This window comes from Salvelinus sp. IW2-2015, linkage group LG22 (genome assembly GCF_002910315.2).
Source record: "Salvelinus sp. IW2-2015 linkage group LG22, ASM291031v2, whole genome shotgun sequence".
Lineage (NCBI taxonomy): Eukaryota > Metazoa > Chordata > Actinopteri > Salmoniformes > Salmonidae > Salvelinus > Salvelinus sp. IW2-2015.
In genome coordinates, this window is record NC_036862.1 from 19,787,332 (window position 1) to 19,796,962 (window position 9,631).

At 52.0% G+C, this 9,631-nt stretch overlaps 1 pseudogene; it reads left to right on the plus strand.

Moving 5' to 3' along the window:
- Positions 1-9,631, plus strand: part of LOC111949815 (unconventional myosin-VIIa-like) — a 48,448-nt pseudogene that overhangs the window by 28,584 nt on the left and 10,233 nt on the right.

Below are 9,631 nucleotides of genomic sequence, written 5' to 3' on the forward strand. Positions count from 1 at the left end.
GTGTGTTTGTTTAGGACCACCATGACATGCTGTTGGAGATAGAGAGAGACAAGGCCATCACGGACAAGGTCATCCTTATCCAGAAGGTTGTACGAGGCTTCAAGGACAGGTGAGGCCGTAGTCATAGCAACCCGGTGAGACTGTTGGCATAGCAACCAGGTGAGACTGCAGTCATAACAACCAGTTTAGACTGTTGGCAAAGCAACTAGTTGAGACTAGTCATAGCAACGAGCTTTGAGTTAACAATCGCGTCACTTGGTCTCAACAGATCCAACTTCCTGAAGATGAGGAAGTCGGCCATGATGATCCAGAAGACGTGGCGAGGATARCACTGTCGCAAGAACTATGGAGCTGTGAGTTTTAAAAACTTGATCACTTCTTATTGACATGAGCTGAACTGTTCCTTGTATCATTAATCAAATGACAATCTCTTAATCTCTTTAATTTCTCCTCCATGTCCTCTCCTCCTCCTCCCCCTCTTCTCCTCCTCTCCTCCCCTCCCCTCCACCTCCTAGATGCGGGCAGGGTTTGCCAGACTCCAGGCGTTGTACCGCTCCAGGCGACTGTACGTAACGTACCACGTGGCTAGACAGAGGGTGACGGGTCTGCAGGCCAGGTGTAGAGGCTGTCTGGTCAGAAGGGCCTTCAGACACCGCCTATGGGCCGTCATCACCATCCAGGCTCACACACGGGGCATGATCGCACGACGCCTCTACAAGAGACTGAAGGGAGAGGTGAGAAAGAGACAGACACACGCAGTGCAGACTGAAAGAAAGCCTCAGTCCCTTTCACTCTCTCATCCTAACCCTTTCTCTCTCTTTCACACTCTCTTTCTCATTCTCTCTCTTACCTCTCTCTTCTTCTCCTCTGTTTCCTCCCTATCTTCTCTCAGTATCGGAGGAGGTTGGAGCAGAGAACTGCGTCTGGCTGAGGAGGTTGAAAACTGAGGAACAGATATGCGCTAAGGAGCCAAGGTCTGGGAACACACACACCACACACACACACACAACCACACACACCACACACACACACACACACACACACACCACACACCACAACCACACACACACCAACACAACACACACACACACCAGACACACACCACACACACACACACCACACAAATGGCCGTCATGCACCCAAAATATGAGGGAAAATAGGTGAGGAGCTAGGAGTGGTCCAGGGGGGCCAGGCCCTGCCAATCTAGAGCCTATCATTATACTTTAATTCTATGTAAAGAATATATGTCAATTTTTCTGCATATCTAAGCATACCTCTTGAGCTGTCTGATTCCTCCTGACTGGTGGTTCTGAAGTTAAAGAAACTAAATATGCTTCTCTGCATCTCTTGCTAAAATCTGATTGAGTAAAATATTTGAAAGGATTGAGTCTATTCAGGACATTAGTTTCTTGCTTGTTTTCTAAAGTCTACCACCTTGCCTGCAGGCATTGCCAGCCTAAGCCTGTTTTAGAAAAGCCAAGCTCCTTACTCTAACTTGGTAGCTGAAATGGTTATGGCAGTGTACCAGGTGCGAGATTGGGAAGCCTATACTGGGCTAGCTTAAAAGCCAACTTCAATAAAATTGCCTAGGTGGCTAGTACGTTTTTATATTTATTTTTTTTCAGGAGAAACAACAATTGTTTTTAGGACAAATCTGAGTGCCAACTTGCCCCTGTGGCCCCTATGGGGCATGACCTCTGACACACCACCTTTAACACCCAGTCTTTGATAGGTTTGAAGCAGAGCGTAACCACCAGGAGAGACTGCCCAGCTAATGACGGAGATTCGAGAGAGAAGAAGAGAGAGAGAGAGCGGGGTGGTAGAAGAGGGATGTGGAGCAGATGGAGAAAGCCAGACATGAGCCGGTGAACGACTCTGACATGGTGGATAAGATGTTCGGCTTCCTGGGTACAACAAACTCCTTCCCTGGCCAGGAGGGAGCGCCACCAGCTGGGTTCGAGGTGAGAAGGTCGCCACCTAGTGGACACACAGACACACTGCTACAGTTAACACCTTAATCTGCTCTGGGCTACATTCAAATCGTTCGCTAAGTGTCTTTGTGTGTGTGTGTGTGTGTGTGTGTGTGTGTGCGTGCGTGTGCGCGTGTGCGTGCGCGTGTAGGACTTGGAACGTGCCCAGAAGGAGCTTGAGGAGGAGGATTTAGATGATGTTCTTCCTCTCCCTGAGGATGAGGAGGATGACCTGTCGGAGTATAAATTTGCCAAGTTCGCTGCCACCTATTTCCAGGGCACCACATCACACACCTACGTCCGACGGCCACTTAAACAACCGCTGCTGTTCCATGAAGACGAGGGCGACCAGCTGGTAGGGCACATGACCTCTCAACTCTGACACCTAACCCCTGACCTCTAACCCCAGTAGACCATGGGTGTTTGTCAGACTGTTGTTTCAGGCAGCCTCCTTCTACCCAACTGTACTTTTCTAATCACAGCATGAACACTGTTTAGGGTTGCAAAATTCCAGTAACTTTTCCCTACTTTCTCCAGTTGTCCAGAAATCCAGATTGGAAGATTCCTGGAATCAGGAGGGAATAAGCAGGAAATCCAGAATCTTCCAACCATGATTGGTAGAAAACCAGGGAAATTTGGTTAAAGTACCGGAATGGTTGCAACCCTAACACTGTTGGTTGCTCTTCCCCCAGGCGGCGTTGGCGGTATGGATCACGGTGCTGAGGTTCATGGGAGATCTCCCGGAGCCCAAGTACCACACGGCCATCACTGACGGCTCGGAGAAGATCCCTGTGATGACCAAGATCTACGAGACGCTGGGCAAGAAAACCTACAAGAGGGAACTACAGGCCCTGCAGGGGGAGGGAGAGGTGAGAGGGGGGNCTCTCTCTCTCAGTATCGGAGGAGGTTGGAGGCAGAGAAGCTGCGTCTGGCTGAGGAGGAGAAACTGAGGAACCAGATGAGCGCTAAGAAGGCCAAGGTCTGGAACACACACACATACGGGCGTCATGCACCCCAGAAATTGGAGGGAAGTACGTGAGGATGGCTAGGGATGGTCCGTAGGGGGGCCAGGCCCTGCAATCTAGAGCCATAATCATTATACTTAATTCTATGTAAAGAAATATGTCAATTTTTCTGCATATCTAAGCATACCTCTTGAGCTGTCTGTATCCTCCTGACTGGTGGTTCTGAATTTAAAGAAACTAAATATGCTTCTCTGCATCTCTGCTAAAATCTGGGTAAAATATTGAGTACATTTAGTTATTGCTAGCTTTTCTAAAGTCTACCAACCTTGCCAGCAGGCATGCCAGCTAAGATACTTAGATAAGCTAGCTACTCTAACTTGATAGCCTGAAATGGCTCCATCATAAAATTACTAGCTGGCTAGTAGTGTTACAGAAAATCAACAATTGTTTTTAGGACAATTCTGAGGGGGCACGCACGCACACACACACGCACACGCACACACACACGCACACCTATTAACACCCAGTCTTCTGTAGGTAGAAGCAGAGCGTAACCACCAGGAGAGACTGGCCCAGCTAGCGAAGGAGGACACGGAGAGGGAGAAGAGAGAGAGGGAGGAGGTGCGTAAGAAGAAGCAGATGGTGGAGCAGATGGAGAAAGCCAGACATGAGCCGGTGAACGACTCTGACATGGTGGATAAGATGTTCGGCTTCCTGGGAACAACAAACTCCTTCCCTGGCCAGGAGGGAGCACCACCAGCTGGGTTCGAGGTGAGAAGGTCGCCACCTGGTGGACAGACAGACACTGCTACAGTTAACACAATCTGCTCTGGGCTACGTTCAAATCGTTCACTGAGTGTCTTTGTGTGTGTGTCTGTGTGTGTGCATAAATGTGTGTGTTTGTTTGTAGGACTTGGAGCGTGCCCAGAAGGAGCTTGAGGAGGAGGATTTAGACGATGTTGCTCCTCTCCCTGAGGATGAGGAGGATGACCTGTCAGAGTATAAYTTTGCCAAGTTCGCTGCCACCTATTTCCAGGGCACCACCACACACACCTATGTCCGACGGCCGCTCAAACAACCGCTGCTGTTCCATGACGACGAGGGCGACCAGCTGGTAGGTCACATGACCTCTCAACTCTGACCCCTGACCTCTAACCCCAGTAGACCATGGGTGTTTGTCAGACTGTCCTTTCAGGCAGACTCCTTCTACCCAACTGTACTTTTAATAATTACAGCAACAACACTGTTAAGGGTTGCAAAAATCCAGTATTTTTCCCTACTTTCCCCGGTTGTCCAGAAATTCAGATAGGAAGGTTCCTGGAATCAGGAGGGAATAAGCAGGAAATCCAGAATCTTCCAACCAGGATTTATAGAAAAAGTAAGTAATTCAAAGGTTGCAACCCTAACACTGATGGTTTCTCTCCACCCAGGCGGCGTTGGCGGTGTGGATTACGGTGCTGAGGTTCATGGGAGATCTCCCGGAGCCCAAGTACCACACGGCCATCACCGACGGCTCGGAGAAGATTCCTGTGATGACCAAGATTTACGAGACGTTGGGCAAAAAAACCTACAAGAGCGAACTTTACAGGCCCTGCAGCGGGGAGGGAGAGGTGAGAGGAGGGGGAGGGGAAAGAGAGAACTCACAGGCTCTGCAGGGGGAGGGAGAGGAGGGGGAGAGGGAGGGGAAATAGAGAACTACAGGCTCTGCAGGAGGAAGGGGGAGGAGGGGGGGGGGGGGGAAAGAGAGAACTACAGGCTCTGCAGGGGGAGGGAGAGAGGGGGAGGGGGGAGGGGAAAGAGAGAACTACAGGCTCTGCAGGGGGAGGGAGAGAGAGGGAAAGAGAGAAACTACAGGCTCTGCAGGGGGAGGGAGAGGAGGGGAGGGGGGGAAATAGAGAACTACAGGCTCTGCAGGGAGGAGAGGAGGGGGAGGGGGAGGGGAAAGAGAGAACTACAGGCTCGCAGGGGGAGGGAGAGGAGGGGAGGGGGAGGGGAATGAGAGAACTACAGGCTCTTGCGGGGGAGGGAGAGGAGGGGGGAGGGGAGGGAAAGAGAGAACTACAGGCTCTGCAGGGGGAGGGAGAGGAGGGGCAGAGAGAACTACAGGCCTCTGCAGGGGGAGGGAGAGGAGGGGGAGGGGGGAAATAGAGAACTACAGGCTCTGCAGAGGGAGGGAGAGGTGAGAGGAGGAGGAGGGAGGGGAAAGAGAGAACTACAGGCTCTGCAGGGGGAGGGAGAGGAGGGGAAAGAGAGAACTACAGGCTCTGCAGGAGGAGGGGAGGAGGGGGGAGGGGAAAGAGAAACTACAGGCTCTGCAGGGGAGGGAGAAGAAGGGGGAGGGGGAGGGGAAAGAGATAACTACAGGCTCTGCAGGGAGGGGGAGGAGGGGGGAGGGGGGAGGGGAAAGAGAGAACTACAGGCTCTGCAGGGGGAGGGAGAGGAGGGGAAAGAGAGAACTACAGGCTCTGCAGGGGAGGAGAGGAGGGGGAGGGGAAATAGAGAACTACAGGCTTGCCAGAGGGAGGGAGAGGTGAGAGGAGGGAGGGAGGAAGGGGAGAGAGAGAGAACTACAAGCCTTGCAGGGGGAGGGGGAGGTGAGAGGAGGGAGGGGAGAGAGAGAGAACTACAAGCCCTGCAACGGGAGGGGGAGGTGACGAGGAGGGAGGGGAGAGAGAACTACGAGCCTTGCAGGGGGAGGGGAGGGGAGAGAGAGAGAACTACAAGCTTTGCAGGGCGAGGGGGAGTGATGAGGAGGGACGGGAGCAGAGGGGGAGGGGGAGGGAGGTGAAGGCGGTAGCGGAGAGAGAGAGAACTACAAGCTTGCAGGGGGAGGGGAGGTGAGCAGGAGGGAGGGGAGAGAGAGAGAGAACTACAGGCCCTGCAGGGGAGGGGGAGGTGAGAGGAGGGGAGGGGGAGAGAGAGAGAACTACAAGCCCTGCAGGGGGAGGGGGAGGGGAGGTGAGAGGAGGCAGGGGGGAGAGAGAGAACTACAAGCCCTGCAGGGGAGGGGCAGGTGAGAGGAGGGAGGGGGAGAGAGAGAAATACAAGCCCTGCAGGGCGGAGGGGAGGTGAGAGGACGGAGCGAGAGAGACGAGAACTACAAGCCCTGCCGGCGGCGGAGGGGGAGGTGAGAGGAGGGTAGGCGGGAGAGAGAGAGAGAACTACAAGCCCTGCAGGCGGCGGAGGCGGGGACGGGGAGGCTGACGCAGGCAGGGATGAGGGAGCGAGAGAGAAAAACTACAAGCCCTGCAGGGGAGGGGGAGGTGAGAGGAGGGAGGGGGGAGAGAGAGAACTACAGCCCTGCGCAGGGGGAGGGCGGAGGTGAGAGGAGCGCAGGGGGGAAGAGAGAAACTACAAGCCCTGCAGGGGGAGGGGGAGGTGAGAGGAGCGCAGGGGGAGCAGAGAGAACTACAAGCCCTGCAGGGGGACGGGGAGGTGAGAGGAGCAGCAGGGCGGGAGAGAGAGAACTACAAGCCCTGCGCAGCGGCGGCAGCGGGGAGGTGAGAGGAGGGAGGGGAGAGAGAGAGAACTACAAGCCCTGCAGGGGGAGGGGGAGGGGGAGGTGAGAGGAAATGTTTTGCTGTGCTGTGAGGAAAAATGTACTTACTACGACTGTGATATGTGGTTGTCTCACCTAGCTATCGTAAGATGAATGCACTAACAGTAAGTCGCTCTGAATAAGAGCATCTGCTAAATGATTAAAAGAAGATGAGGGGGGAAGTAATCGATAATAACACTTAGCTATAATCTCATTAGGTTAGATGATAACTGAGTTACACCCTCATGGTCTGATACACCTGTAGTGTTGCTCTGGGTAGCACAGTACAGTCGTGCTTCCTCAAAGACGTTTCTGATTTATAAGCTGTGTCCTGCTGTAACCCCTCCCCTACAGACCCCCCATTCAGACAGCAACAAGAAGAACAGTGTCCGACACAAACTAGTGTCCCTCACCCTGAAGAAGAAGTCCAAGATCACTGAGGAGGTAAGAGAGAGGAGAAGGAGAGGAGGATGTTTTGGAGTTAAAAGCATTCTAGAAGTGGTGACATTGCCCTTAGCATCTGGGCACTTTGGCTGCATCTGGGCACTTTGTCTGCATCCCAAATGGCACCCTATTCCCTATATAGTAAATTACTTTTGACCAGAGCCCTATAGTCCATGGTAAAAAAGTAGTACACTATATAGGGATAGGGTGCTATTTGGGACCTAAAGAATATGTAGATCAGATAGAATGTCCAGTGTTGATGATGTGTTTTCTGACAGGTGGCGAAGCGCCTGAACGACGGAGAGATTAGTCTCCATGGCAACAGCATGTTGGAGGACCGGCCCACCTCTAACCTGGAGAAACTCCACTTCATCATCGGCAACGGAATACTACGACCTGCCCTGAGGTAGACACACACACACAAGCACACGCATACACACCCACACGCATGCTCGCACACACACACTCTCTGACCTGTGCTGTGTGTGTACTCTGTAGGGATGAGATCTACTGCCAGATCTGTAAGCAGTTGAACCAGAACCCGTCTAAGAGCAGTCACGCCCGCGGCTGGATCCTCATCTCTCTGTGTGTCGGCTGCTTCGCTCCCTCTGAGAAGTTTGTCAAGGTCAGTCAGAATACACATACTKKRATAMWCTCTSTSRMRGTSRCKKAWYWSACKCRKTWRRCRRTWTAWWSKYRWSTTTTGACCAGGGCCRACAGAGCCATTTGGGARYTAGKCATTSTTAYACTCTATACTTTCTRTWTAATTACATCKCTTCCTCTATAAKTGCATRACATCCTGTCTCCTCCAGTACCTGCGTAACTARATCCATGGRGGTCCTCCTGGCTACGCCCCCTACTGCGAGGAGAGACTCAGACGCACGTTTGTTAACGGCACCAGAACACAACCCCCGTCCTGGCTGGAGCTACAGGTACACAGACACACAAACACACACAGACACACAGACACACACACACATCCCTTACCTCTCTTTTTCTCTCCTCTCCTCTTTCCACCTCTCTTCTTCTCCCCCCTCCCGCTGTCCTCCCACTCTCTCCTCCCCCGTCTCTCTCTCTCCCTCTCTCCTCATCTTTCTTCTCTCCCAGGCCACTAAGTCTAAGAAGCCCATCATGTTGCCAGTAACATTTATGGATGGGACCACTAAGACGTTGTTGACAGACTCAGCTACTACGGCCATGGAGCTGTGTAACGCCCTGGCAGACAAGATCAGCCTCAGAGATCGCTTTGGATTCTCTCTCTACATTGCCCTGTTTGACAAGGTAATACACACACAGAGACAGACACACACACACACACACACACACATGTGCAGTATTCCAGTATGAGCTATGTGTATGTGTGTGTCTACCTCAAGGTCTCCTCCCTAGGCAGTGGTAAGGACCATGTGATGGACGCGGTGTCCCAGTGTGAGCAGTATGCCAAGGAGCAGGGTGCCCAGGAGAGGAACGCCCCCTGGAGACTGTTCTACAGGAAGGAGATATTCACGCCCTGGCACAACCCTGCAGACGATGCTGTGGCCACCAACCTCATCTACCAACAGACTGTACGGGGGGTAAAGTTTGGAGAGTACCGCTGTGATAGGGTGAGTTTTACAATTATGTTGACCATCTCTCTCTCTCTCTCTCTCTCAATTCAATTCAATTCTATTTAATTCAAAGGGCTTTATTGGCATGAGAAACAAATGTTTACATTGCCAAAGCAAGTGGAATAGACCATAAACAAAAAGGAAATTAACAAGGAAAACATCTCTCTCTCTTTGTCTGTAGGATGACTTGGGAGAGCTAGCCAGTCAGCAGTACTATGTGAACTAAGGATCTCAGATCCTGACCCTAACCTCTGTCTCTCTCTCCAGGATGACTTGGGAGAGCTAGCCAGTCAGAAGTACTTTGTTGACTACGGTTCTGATCCTAGCTCTAACTAATCCCCCTTCTCTCTCTCTCTCTCTCTCTCCCTCTCCCTCTCTCTCTCTCCAGGATGACCTAGCAGAATTAGCCAGTCAGCAGTATTATGTGGACTACGGTTCTGAGATCCTGACAGAGCGTCTGCTGAGCCTGATCCCATCCTACATCCCCGACCGAGAGGTCAGCTCCTCCCGGAGTGTGGAGAAATGGGCCCACGTCATCATGGCTGCCCACAAAAAGGTACTGCTGGCTGGGGAACGGTTGGCCAGGCTCCCTTCTAGGGCTCTCTCTGGATGTCACTGGTTCTGATGTTTTATCTAGTAAACTACCAAACCTTTAAGAAGAAGGTTTTACTTTCAGTTATTTTGATTGTAATATGTGATTGTCTTACCTAGTTATTTAAATACACTGATTGTAAGTCACTAAGGATGTGTCCCTAATGGCACCATATTTCCTACATAGGGCAGTACTTTTGACCAGAGCCCTATGGAACCTGGTCAAAGGTAGTGCACTGTATAGGGAATAGGAGGCCATTTGCGACAACTGAACTGTGCGCGTCTCCCCCCTCTCTGTCATCTCCACCCCAGGGCATCTACACCCAGCAGAGGTTTGACCCCCAGAAGGTGAAGGAGGAAGTGGTGGACTTCGCTCGCTACAAATGGCCGCTCCTCTTCTCACGCTTCTATGAGGCCTTCAAGCTCTCAGGTACGTTACTGTACCTGCTGTAACTTACCTGCTGTACCTGCTGTAATGTACCTGCTGTACCTGCTGTAATGTACCTGCTGTACCTG